Below are 13,622 nucleotides of genomic sequence, written 5' to 3'. Positions count from 1 at the left end.
TAAGACTGGGCTTAAAATAGCCCCGTCATTGGTATGCGCCTCAGAAACAACGGCGGTCTCATAACGTCGGAATAGATACATATCGACGCACATACCCACGCACATACCAATGCACATACCAACTAGTATACCAACGCACATACCGAGGTACATTCAAAGGAGCATTCCAGTGCAAATACCAACGCATATACCGTCGTTTTGAGCAGTAAATGTTTTTAGACAGAATGGCTCCAAATAGAAACCAAATGTATATACTTCCTTCAGTACCATATCAATTGTACTCTTTATTGTACATTAAGATAAAATTAAGAAGACCAGAAAGAGGCCAATAACGATAACGTTAAAAATAACAACAAGAGACCAATAACCATAACGTTAAAAAGACCAACAATAGGCCAATAACCATAACCATAACGAAGAACCATAACCATAACGATAAAAAGACCAACAAGAGGTCGATAAATATGTGCAGGATAGAATTGATTACATCATAATGAGAGCTAAACAAATCTTCTCTAAATCCAAAAATTGACATCAATTTGAAAATACATCATGAAATGCTAAAGAAAATTAGCTCAAGTGATTACATCATAAGGATCTAAAAAATGTTCTTGAAATCCAAAAATTGGCCTAAATGTCCATGATACATCATAAAAAGCAATAAATATGCGCTACTCAAAACCCAAAAAGTGACATATAACCTGCACAAACAAGCAAACACGAAAATGCAAAGAAAAATTAGAAAGTGTTGTACTTGTTATGATGCTAGAAATAAAAATGCACTAAGTTTAGAATACTTGCCAGGTCAATATGTGAACTTGGACCAATCAACTGTCTCACTCGTTGCAATTTCTTCTAACAAATCCAGCGTCCCATGTTTGTATGCATATCTTTCCTCCTCAACCGTTGGCTCACGACCCACACAGCGCTCCTATATGTACAAATCACTTAAATTAAGTCTCATGTGTAATAAAAAATCACAAACAACAATTATGAAAATACTTACAAAGACTGGGCGCATCGACTCGTATCCACCGCTCCCAAGATGCGATGAACCCACACTCTCCAGTCGTGTGGCTGCGGCCTCTCTCTGTTGCCTGAATTTGTTTGGCGTATCCCTGGGCTCGTGCGCTATGATCTCCCACTCCTCTGCATCAAGCCAAGTTAGCTTGGGTCTACCATCTCGGAAAGCGTCCCTCGCCTCTGACCTACGATGGGACATGCACTGCTTGCAAACCTCTTTGATCCAATAATTGCTTACTGTTTCCCTTGGATCAGCTGGCCTATACTCACTTTTGATTGCTTCAATAATGTAGTTCTTTCTTTCTTTATCTTGTTCATCCCATTTGGTCATAATTCTATGACCAAATTGTATGGTGCACATTAGGAGAATTTTGAGCTCATTTGGAGGGCCTTCTAAGAAATTCACGAAACTTGTATTTTCTTGTTGGCATTAATTTCTCAACCATGCAAACTGCCTCAATGGCGTTTAGGCGAGCTACCTCTAGTGTATCTCTCCGTATTTCTTTCGCAGAGATCCAGCGCACCAAGGAGCTAATTTTGTAGATGGTGGCTCGTAACTCCTCGGTGAGACAATCTTTTATTGCTATGGGTAGCACAAATTGCAAGAATTTGTGCCAATCATGAGACTTGGGGCCACATAGCTCATCATCTTTTGTAAATGCCCCCTTCAAAGAATGCATGCATCTTGTTGGAGTGCGAAATCCATAAATGGATCTTTTTACCTGTTGTTGTTCTGTCTTGCTCAACACCCAAGGTGCTTTTGGTAGTAGCAACTTGCCATTAGGCCTTGTGCGTGCCCAAAGATCTGGCCTCCTTTCAACATGTTGTAGGTCATCTCTTTGACCCTTGCTCTCTTTTTGAGACTTGAGACTTGTTGGTAGCAGACGAGAGACTTGAGACTTGAAACTTGTTGTCTCAAGTCTCTTTTTGTTGAGACTTGAGACTTGAGACTTGTTGGTTTACAGAATTGAGACTTGTTGGTAGCGGCTTTGCGGCTTGCAGCTTATAGACTTGTAGCTTGCGGCTTGCCCGCAAGTCCACAAGCCCACACACCCACAAGATTTGTGGACTTGCGGACTCTCTTGTGGGCTTGAGGACTTACAGCTTTTGGCTTGCGGTGGATCGGAGAAGAGAAGAGAAGAGGAGAGAGAGAGATTAGCAATCTAGCAACAACACTAAACACACACACATACCAATCCAAAAGCATGCAATAGCAAGAAGAAAGAAACATGCATGCTTCACCATAGCACAAAAGGCAAGAGCTAGAAAACTCAAGACTTCAAAAGTGAATAATGGGATTGGCCCTTTCTCATTAGCAAAACTGACTTATATACCTCTCCCATAAGTTAGAGTGCCCAGCCGCCCATGAGATGTCCGGTGGCCATCTTCTTCAAAATCCCTAAGCTACTGGCTTTCATGAGTACGGCCGGCTCTACACATGTTGTAGGCTCGGCCCGCATTTACAAAATATCCAGCGCTTAGCGCGGTTTTCACAAAAAGGTTATATTACAAGCGCATCCGCGCGTTAGGGTGTTAGTGTGAAAAGGCGAGCGGACGGTCCTGCTAACCCGAGGTGCAGAGCGGGTTAACACGACCATACTCCCCCCGGAACCCAAAAACTTTGATTTCTCATAAGGTGCTGGCGGAGTCATCAAAGTAACATCCGCCAATCCCTACTAGTCGGCATCGTTTATGGTTGAGACTAGGACGGTATCTGATCGTCCTCGAGTCCCCAACTTTCATTCTTGATTAATGAAAACATCCTTGGCAAATGCTTTCGCAGTAGTTCCTCTTTCATAAATCCAAGAATTTCACCTCTGACAATGAAATACGAATGCCCCCAACCATAATCATTACTCCGGTCTCGAAGACCAACACAATAGGACCAGAGTCCTATCGCATTATTCCATGCTAATGTATTCAGAGCATAGGCTTGCTTTGAGCACTCTAATTTTTTCAAAGTAACATCGCCGAATCCGCGTCCCAGCCAATTAAGGTGAGAAGCGTGTCCCCAACAGAAAGGGCCGAGCGACCAGTGCACACCAAAAGAGGCGGACCGCTCGCCCTGCCCTGCCTCGAGATCCAACTACGAGCTTTTTAACTGCAACAACTTAAACATACGCTATTGGAGCTGGAATTATCGCGGCTGCTGGCACCAGACTTGCCCTCCAATGGATCCTCGTTAAGGGATTTAGATTGTACTCATTCCAATTACCAGACTTGAAAAAGCCCAGTATTGTTATTTATTGTCACTACCTCCCCGTGTCGAGATTGGTTAATTTACATGCCTGCTACCTTCCTTGGATGTGGTAGCCGTTTCTCAGGCTCCCTCTCCGGAATCGAACCCTAATTCTCCGTCACCCGTCCCCACCATGGTAGGCCTCTATCCTACCATCGAAAGTTGATAGGGCAGAAATTTGAATGAAGCATCGCCGGCACCAAGGCTGTGCGATTCGGGAAGTTATCATGATTCACCGCATAACCGGGCAAGCCCGCATATCAGCCTTTTATCTTATAAATGCGTCGCTTCCAGAAGTCAGAATTTGGTGCACGTATTAGCTCTAGAATTACTACAGTTATCCAAGTAGCAGGTACCATCAAAGAAACTATACCTGATTTAATGAGCCATTTGCAGTTTCACAGTACAAAAGAGTTTATACTTACACATGCATGGCTTAATCTTTGAGACAAGCATATGACTACTGGTAGGATCAACCATGTAGCTATCCTCGGTCACATGAGCGGCCCGAATCACCGGAGCCGCGTGCTTCCGATTCATTCCACGCACTTCACGACGCGGATGCGGGCGGCCCGAGTCGGCCAAACGGCCGTCGCGGGGCCATCGAAACGGGGTCGCCGCCAGGTCGGGCATGAGACACTCGCGTCATCTACATTATGCGATCGCACGGCTACTCACCATAATGCAGAAGGGCCGGGCACCAGCAGGATGGGCCATTACGCGGCGGCGATTGTAGGCCGGCTCACCTCCCGCGGATGCGCCCTTGCTTGCCTGTAACACGGGCCGGCAAGGCCGTGACGATTCCGGCACCGTCCTCGTCGTCTCGCATGTAACATCCCGGGATCGGGCCGGGTGGAGAAACGGAGGCCGCCGCCGTCCGCCCCGGCGGCGGGTGCTACGTCTCGCACCGAGCACCGCCCCGTCGGGGGCACAACGCGCCTTGCTCGCACCGACGGGGGCATAGCCCGTACACCGGCGGCTCGGCTCACCGTCTAAGGCACACGGGTTCGGGACCTTCCGTATCGATACAAGACGCACACGCCGTCGCGGCGGGCGAGGCCCGCCGCCTTGATCACGTTCTGGGAATTTGAGAAAGCATTGTCAGCCTGCATGTGTATCTCGATGTGCATATCGATCTGCAAGCAGAGCTGAGAATTTAGCGTCAACGGATTTGGACGGTTGTGCATCCGAGGAGTCGCAAGAGAGAGACCGAGCTTTGCAATCAAGAGATTTTCTGTGTGGCTTCACCCGGCTCCATCGAGATCGTCGGCTGCGTTTCTCCAGTTTATTGAAGGAAGTGTTTACCATCAAATTGATCGAAGAGTTGCATCTATATCATCCGTAGCTATTTCTTCTTCACATCGGAAGTGTGCAGTATAGAGGTGTTGGGCCGCTGGCATGGACGGGCAATGGACACAGGGTCAACAATGGTGGGAAATGTCCATCGCTGCCAATTGTGACATCCATGGACGAACAAATGAGAAAACTTGCGCCTGGCAAAGTGTCCGAAGATGATTAGCTTATAGAATACGATGCTTTGCTGCTGGATCATTTTTTTCAGATATTGCATGATTTATACGATGAAGAGACACAAGAAAGGGTTAAACACCATATTAGTGAATTTGGGAATTTCCCAACTCCCATTTTTGAATACTTAAAAAAGGGGACATGGATAACATGGTTGTAAGTTTCTCAAAACCCTATCATATGACCTATCGTTGGAAAGCGCTTGAAAAATGGAATCTAAAGAGCTACAAAGCGCTCATTTTGGATTAGTGGTGTTCAAGTTATGGTTAATCCAAAGTTTTGACCACGTGTCCCAAACTTGTGAGAAATTCCCATATTCCCCAATATGGTGTTGTTAGTAAAAATCATGCGCGGAAGGTTTCTTGGCGATTTCGGCACTTTGCAATGTAGTGATTAGTTCTGGTGGTTGGTATTGGGTGCAATTGCCGCAGAGAAGGTCGTTATTCTAAGTTAGTGAGGCGAGAACGAGGGAAACAAAGACTCCACGAGCGAGGACAACGGCTCGTCACCCACATCCCAAGTTATGCTGGACGTTGAGAACGTGCTAATCACGGCCACCGTGGAGAGGTTGTTACATCCTGTGCGAGATCGCATAATCGCGGAGCTCCACGAGGAGATCGAGATTCACTACCGACGTCCCAAATGTCGAATTGATCCTCAATGCTTCGATCCTATTCTCTATCTCCGCAATCGCTCAGCAACCTTCTTGTTTTTGCCTGCTTTTATTGAAGGCAAAGGATTTTTCTCCTCCTCTGTAACGTTCTTGTTGGCAAGCACATCTATTACCCACCTTGAAGCAGCTGCCATTTTTTTCTATTTCGTGTAGCAGAAACCGATACTGTGAAGCACCGCAGAGACTAAACAAAAAGCCATCGTAGCGACAATTATCGCGAAACTTATTGTGGTTGTAAAAAGCTGGATCAAATTGGCGCCACCGCTGAACAATTGTTTTTGTTCGTTGGATGCATTCTTCAATCGGAACACGGTATGCACCATAGAGAAGCTAATTTCCGACGCCGAGGATTTGCAACCTGCATTATCTCTCCCTAATAATAATATATGTAAAGGAGCAAGGCAAAGTGTGCAAGGCGCTCTCCTTTACATATCGGAACGGCAATGATCTGGTGAGAGAAGACGAAACCCTAGCCGGTCTGCGAGAGTGCACAGAGACTCTGAGAGCAGAGCCTTCTGTCTCTCGCCTCCAAAAATGAACAGAGGAGACTAAGCCCGAAGGCTCACCTTGTCAAAAGAAAGCCGGCCACCTTCGACCCTCGCATAAACAGTTCGCAAAAAGATCTCCGCCTCTCTTAACCCTCCCTTTTAAGCCTTCGCTGCTTACAACAAACCGTTTCTGAACCGTTCGCTTTGTCTCCCCTTTTGCGGCTGCCTCTGCACCGTCGATCCATCTCCTTCCCCAATCTCGACCGCCCGTCCATTTGGCTATATTAAAGTTTCAATTTCGATAAGATATGTAAATCCAGGCTGTCATTTCATTTAGGTTTAAACCTTTACGTTTCACATCTTAGGCACATGAAAAAGAAAAGACACCATTCAACACGTGTCCCTTCTATTTAGACACCTACCCACAGGGCTAGAATTTGAAGGTTGCAGTGCCCTTCCAAAGGGGTTTTACCCTTCACATGAAGGGTTTTTTCACAAGTGGCCTTCAAAAGAAACATCAAAGATAAGATTACCCTTCAACTTTGAAGGGTAAGGAGTTTTTCAAATTTTCAAAAGAAGGGTCATACATAAATTTTTCCTTCTATGAGAATTTGGAAATGTATGTATATGTGTGTGTAAGATGTAGGATGTAGGTTGTAACTTTGTACATTGTAACTTGTAAGTGGGTAGTCGGATCTTGTAAGTTGATATTCTAATCTCTCAATTCACTTGTAAGTTAAGATTCTAATTTCTCAATTCTAGTTTCTATAAGCTACTATCATATCTACCATGATTTATAATTCATTATAAAATCTACATTCTAGAATGTACCTAATTTGGCTAGCTACCACAAAGTGAATGCACATTGCACATAGAGGGTTAGTGAATTGGTGTGTTCATTGCTATTCTTATTTCCAATATTTTCAACCAAACAAAGTGCCATCTTCTTTTTCATTCTTGTTTTCATGAATCACCATGTAAAAGTAGGCTGTTGAAAACAAAAATAGAGATATTATTAGTCATAGAAGAAACAAGATATGCGGGAAGAAAAAAGAGACGATGGAGATGAGGACATTGAAAAACAAAGATGGTGACTTGTTTGAAAAAGAAATATAAAGAGATCATGAATAATAGGAGGAGGAAGGTGCGGATGAAGAGCTGCATAGGAAGAAAAAAGAAACAATGGAGATGGGGGTTAGAGATGAGGAATAATAGGAGGAGGAAGGTGCACATGAAGGAAAAAGAGAGGATGGAGATGAGTTGAAAATGAGGATATTGAAAAAAAAAAGATGACAAAAAAGAATAATAAGAGGAAGGTGCACATGAAGGAAAAAGAGAGGATGGAGATGGGTTGGAAATGAGGATATTGAAAAAAAGAAGATGAAAAACTATAGTGAGATCGTGAATAAATAAAGGAGGAGTAAGGTGTATATAAAGAGGTACATAGGAAGGAAAAAGAGACGATGGAGATGGGTTGGATGGCAATTGGTTTGAAAAATTGTAGAGAAATCTTGAATAATAGGAGTAGAAAGGTGTACAAGAAGAAGACGTGTACATTAAGGAAAAAGAGACGATGGAGATGGGTTGGAGATGAGGATATTGAAAAAAAAAAAAGATGACGATTGGTTTGAAAAGATGTAGAGAGATCATGAATAATATGAGGATCAAGGTGCCAAGAAGAGGTCGGGGGGGGGGGGGGGGGGGCGGGGGTGGTTCCTTTGCAAAAGAAGGGTGGCCTTGAAACTTAATCTTCTAGTTGGAAAGGTGGTTTATCAAATTACCCTTCAAAATAAAAGAAGGGGTAGCCCTTCAAATATGAGTGTTGAGTGTAGGTGGTGTACCTACGCATGCAGAAAACGCCCCTTGCTGGTTCAACGCGTGGCGCAGAAAACGCCCCTTGCTGGTTCAACGCGTGGCGCAGAAGGTGGGTGGCGTCACGCCAGTGCTCAGGAGAGAGTCCTGTCCGAGTCCCGACTCCTGAGGGTCACCTTGGGTTGGGCCAGCTGGACCGCACCTTCACACTAATGACTTCAACCGCCATCATGAAGATCATTTTCGCTATCGTCACCATCATCGCTCTGTGCATTGGCAACGTCTTATAACTTATAAGTATCTAAGAGAACAATCAACAATGGCTCATATTATCTAAGGAAAGGCACTGGAGGTTTTAGACATGCACAAGAAGCCCGAAAAGGAGTTCATGTTCAAAGGAGATGCAAGTGGAGAGGGTGGCATGAGATTGGAAGGAGAAAGACTTGGACGTGTAGTGGGTGACACAAGATTGGAAGGAGGCATAGATGGAACTGGTGGAGAGGGAGGGTCCACATTGGAAGGGGTTGTACAAGTAGAAGCCGATGTGATTGCAATGCAAACCTTGATGACAGGACCAACAACAAATGAGCCTACTACATAGAGTTCAACAGTTGAGGCACGGACCCATGAAAGTGAAGGAGGAGATGAGAATGTATAGAAGAGTGATCTTCAGTCATGTAAATCCACTTTTGAAATAAAGAGTTGATTTATTTTTTCTAGCGATGTGTTTCAAAATTTCTTCCAGTGTTTATTTAAATAAACGAAAGGTGTATATTGACACTAAGATGGTGTATATGTACACCACCTATCCTAGAGAACAATCACCAGCTGCTCGTAGTATGGTGTATATGTACACTACCTGTCCGAGACAGTGTGTTTGTACACCATGTATCTAAGAGAACAATCAACAATGGCTCATATTAGCATGGTGTGTATGCACACCACCTGTCTGAGAGAACAATCAACAATGGCTCATATTAGCACGGTGTGTATGTACACCACCTATCTTTCAATTGTTCAAGTAGGGGTATAAAGTAGTAGGATTAACAATGCTTGGAAACATTTTTCTCTAGTGTCACATGATAATATAATCATGTTAGTTGGTTGTATAAAGTATCTATTGTACAAAGTTTGACCTTTTCAATCAGAATCTATTTTCAGAGTTAGAGGGCACAAAAAATAGTAGCCAAATTTTTGTTAAAACAATGTTTGGTGTCATGGATACATAACTATATCTTTAGTATGTATCGCATATGAACAATGGATCATTTTATTTTTGATGAAAACAATATTCTCTCTTTAACTCTTTAAAAAGTATAGTAAATACATAACTACACCTTCAATTTGTATTATTTATAAATATGGATCATTTTATTTCAGATTCTCAAATTGAATATATTATGATAATGAACTATATGCCTCAAAATGTAAATGAAGTATATTCTTGAATATTTAAATGAATATTTCAAGCAAAGTGCATTCCACTTTCATAATTTAGAGGTTTATTACTTGTTTTTGAAACATGTGAGGGACATGGGATGACGTGCAATTGTAGCAAACCTCTCTCTTTCATTTTTATTATAAAGGATTTGTTCTCTCTTTTACTTTTTATGGTATTATGGATGCCTAAATATGCCTTCCATATGTATTATTTATGAATGTTTTTTAAACTTTAAGATTTTTAAATGGAACATATTATGATAATGAAGTTGGAAAAAAATTGCGGTCATAAAGTCACTATATTTCGCATGGCACATAAAAATAACTGTAATTTTTCAATTGGACAAATAAATAGTGTCGTAGAAGGTTGTTATTTTTCACCATGCCAAAATATTACGACCCACAAGGCCATTATTTTTTGCCACACCAAAAAATTGCGGTCCAAAAGGTCTTTATTTTTCAACATGTGATAAAGATTATGATCCAAAAGGGCGTTATTTTTCCCCATGCGGGAAAAATTACAACCAAAAGGCCAGTATTTTTCACCGTGCCAAAAAATTTCAGTCCAAAATGCCGCTATTTTTTTATTTTTCACTGCACCAAAAAATTATGGCCAAAAGGCCGCTATTTTTTCACCATGTCAAAAAAATTGTGGCCAAAAGACCACTATTTTCACTGCACCGAAAAACACTGCACCAAAAAAATAGCGACCAAAAAGCTGCTATTTTGGTCAAAAAAATAGTGGCCAACCAAAAACCGCTATTTTTTTGCCGCTATTTCAGACACACTTTCTTATAGTGGAACATGTCATGTGTTGTTACAATTATGTTAAATGTTGAAGGTTGCTGCAATGGACAAAGAAAGCATAACATTGAAGAATAATTTTCTTAAAACAAAAATTACCCTCACTATGTTGAGCACTGATAATATCTACTTTGTTAATTTTGAGATTACCTTGTGGGTGATTTTCTTTGGACTCTAAAGAGGAAATGCATGATGTGCAATTAAATAGATCCCATGAATGTAGTAGGCCTAAGGAAAAGGTCTTGCATAGAAAGTGTGAAATGGTATAAACTAGAAAGTGAAATGGTGTACATTAGAAAGCATTAATAAGTGTCCTTTTGCTAGTGGGTAATAAAGTAGGAATAAAGTGAGTGTATAGTTTTATAAATGGAAAGCTATGTGCATGATATGGCTTATTGTCTTAAAGATATAGTGAGCACAAAGTATATGAGAACTAGGAAATTTCTTCAAATAGTTGAATGTATTGATTTAATGCAAGTGGCTTGTTTCTTCTCGCTAACGATTTGAAATTACTTTGTTTATGGACTTATATCTCATATACAATAAATCTTATAATTCAGCCACTTATTTAGCTTGTAGTTTAAAAGTTTGCAAGCTTTGCAACCACATTTTTAAAGGTTCAATCTAAAATTGAATCATGAGAATATCACAATTGTTGGCCTTTTGGTTCTGAATGCATATATTAGTGAGATACCTTAGCTAAAGTACCAACGCAAAGTAGTTTATAGTAATTGATGGTTTGTGGTCATTGCACTATAGGAAGTACTTTTATTGATATTTTAATTAATACATGTTAAGCTTTGCAATAGAATAAGTAGCTCCTATTGGATTTGTTATCATTGCTATTAAATCTTGTTACTAGGCTTGACTTTAGTAGGGCTACTTATTTTGGATTGTGTATGTTTTTAAGGTGCTAAACCATTATATAAAAGATGAGGACCATCATGTACACATGCCAAATATTCCATAAGTTCTTTGTAGGTAGGTGGTGGGAGCCCGCAAGCTTGTAAAAACATCTTGATGTCTTAGCCAAGTTTTAAAAGATAGCCTTATGGGCTTATGTCATGGAGGCGAAAAGGAGTGGATGGTTTATCTCACGGAGGGGGAATAGGGATGTGTTTTTCCTTAGAAGAATATAGATGTAATGTATTTTCCTTCATGCATGACTTATGATCCAATAGAAAAATGAGAGAGGGTTATAGTGAGGACTAGAGCATGGAATGCTATTTGTCATGGTCTCCTTTATTAGCACTGCCTCCTAGAGGCAATGGTATAGTAAAGAATTATTAGGTCCTTTGTGAATTTCCACGCGTAGTTTTATTTTTTAATTATTTGAGTTGCTGCTTTTTATGGAGATCATCCTAAAAATTAAGCGTTTTATAGATTGAGTTTTCTATATATAGCAGGAGGTAGTGCTTTCATGCAGGTTTGCACTCTTGTTTTCCCTTCTTGTCCATTTTGCAGGGCATAAGGGAAATACCGCCTATTTCCTATCATTTTTCCCTCCATGGGAGATGGTGTATGGCGAGGGGTGATGCATATTGAAGGTGTTCTGGACATGTGCCAAAGAGATAGCCAAAGACTGCCCACCTTGTTCACGTGATAGTTTTGAATTGTTTATACACAATAAGACAGCCATGGCCCATGAGAATATAAATGCACTATTGATTGGATATAAATACACCCACCTTGCTGATTCTTCCCGACCATAGCTCTGCAAGGCGGCCCTTCTGACTTGGTTTTGCTGGCCCTTCTCCAACATCCTGCCCTTCTTTCCAAATTATCGTAGTGTTGATGAGTATACTCTCCTCTCTCTTCTCTCTGATAGGATTGCAGTTGCAGAGTTTATGGGTTTTGCTAACGTTGATCATGTACACAACCCCCCTGTGTGTGTGTGTGGCAGGAGAGACATCCTCTGAATGTATTTGTCTTCTTGCTTTCAAGCTTACCGTCTTGTAGTTGGCTTGGAAGGAAAAACTGTGCTGCTTAGAACATGGGTTGTTGGCCACTTCCATCTCTTTTGAACGCTTTGATGTCTGATAGCCTCAAGGTTCTCTCTCTCCCTCTGCCTCTCTCAAGTCTTTATGCAATTTGAGAAACGGAAGGACCTTCGCAGCAGCAACAGCACTCAACGGAGATTGGACACTGTAGAGGGTTGCGTTTTCCAGCCTGCTAAGGATACTTTGAGATACATGTGCATGAAAGTTGTAGTCAGCTATGCAGCCTCTAAGAATTTGAGCAATCCCTTATGGGACTTAGGCATGCACTGAAACCATTCTTCTGAGAAGTTATTGCGTGTTTTTTTCAGGTCGACTATCATTTGTGTGGCAAAGAAGCTGCAGCAGCCATGCTTGATCGAGTCAAGGTCCGAAGCACCAGCCCAGGAGGCCTTTGCTGGGCGGAAGCTCTCATGTAGACCTACTGCTGCAGGAAGCCCAAAACCTCTCCCGGAACTCCACTTGCAAGTTAAAAATATTGCCAAAGCTCCATGCATTGCTAGGGCAGGTGCATCCTCAAGGTTTCGTGGGGTGTGTGCAACTGGAACAATAATTTTTAACGTGCAGGTGGAGTTCAGGGTAGGCTCCTTTTGAGCTTCCTCCAACAAGAGTGTGTCTGCAGGAGCGCTTCACCAAGCAAGGGCCTCTTGGACTTGTGCATCCCCACCATCATTAACAAGGTGCAAGGATGCACGACGGCCGCAGCACTGCCCTTCCATATGACACCATAAAAGCAATTTAGAGAGGATTTCAAGAAAAGATAAAAGCAATGTAAAAAGACTTGACTATTTCAAGACACCAAAGCTTAAATTAGAGCAATTTCCTCCACTTTCAAAGGGCACCTTTCATGATGCATTACCCTGCCCTTTACAAGGGCACTGCTAACAAATAGAAAGCGATTGTCTTAACTTGGGGACCCATAAAGAAGAAGGTGTCACAATGTTCTCACTCTCTCGCATCTACATGCTTTAATTGAGAGGAAGTCATGCTCTTAAAAGGCTTTTGGTGTTCATTATAAGAGCTTAATGAAAACGTCATATTTATGTCATGCCTCAAAAGCACAACATTGTAGCTATCCATGCAACCAACTTAAATTTACCAAATATACAAATTGTAACCCATTGATTTCCATATACAAGGCCAAACCCCATTGCAATCCGAAGTTGCTCATAAGCTAGGTGCACTCTATAACACATAGTCCCATGAGCAAAAGCATGGTGCCACGAAACTCTCTCATAAGTAAGTTTAACTTTTTAACACATACAAATAAGGTCTCATTTCAAATTCATGGATGGATGCGCAACATTAAAAACATTATCCCTAAAATCACTTACAGATATAAAAGTGTGTAGGTATTTATACAACTAAACATTTAAAAGTGTTGTTCTATTTGCTTTATGTTTTCATTGTTTTGAACTATATATGCAACTTTCTATTGATCTGATCTTATAACTACTTTTGATATGCCATCTTTTAAATGTCATTTAATGTTTGATGTGCTACTTAGCGCTCTAATCCTCATAGCTTTATGTAATAAAATCTTGTAATCCCTTATAAAAATGACCTCTTTTTAAGCCTATTTCACCACCTAAATTTGAGAATTCTACCAATAAATTGCA

At 41.6% G+C, this 13,622-nt stretch overlaps 1 long non-coding RNA gene and 1 pseudogene across 1 annotated transcript; one reads left to right on the top strand and one right to left on the bottom strand.

Annotated features, from left to right (window-relative positions):
- Window positions 1-2,629: 2,629 nt before the first annotated feature.
- LOC147626861 (18S ribosomal RNA) lies at window positions 2,630-3,742 on the bottom strand (annotated as a pseudogene).
- Window positions 3,743-11,422: 7,680 nt separating this feature from the next.
- LOC147626860 (uncharacterized) lies at window positions 11,423-13,074 on the top strand. The gene is made up of 2 exons (XR_015268503.1): window positions 11,423-12,056; window positions 12,315-13,074. It is a non-coding gene; the product is annotated as an uncharacterized LOC147626860 (long non-coding RNA).
- The last annotated feature ends 548 nt before the right edge of the window (window positions 13,075-13,622 follow it).

The sequence above is a fragment of the Cibotium barometz genome, chromosome 21 (genome assembly GCF_041138505.1).
Source record: "Cibotium barometz isolate CiBa-2024 chromosome 21, ASM4113850v1, whole genome shotgun sequence".
Taxonomy (NCBI): domain Eukaryota; kingdom Viridiplantae; phylum Streptophyta; class Polypodiopsida; order Cyatheales; family Cibotiaceae; genus Cibotium; species Cibotium barometz.
The sequence above is the reverse complement of the archived record's forward strand: the minus strand, read 5'-3'. Positions and strand labels throughout refer to the sequence as shown.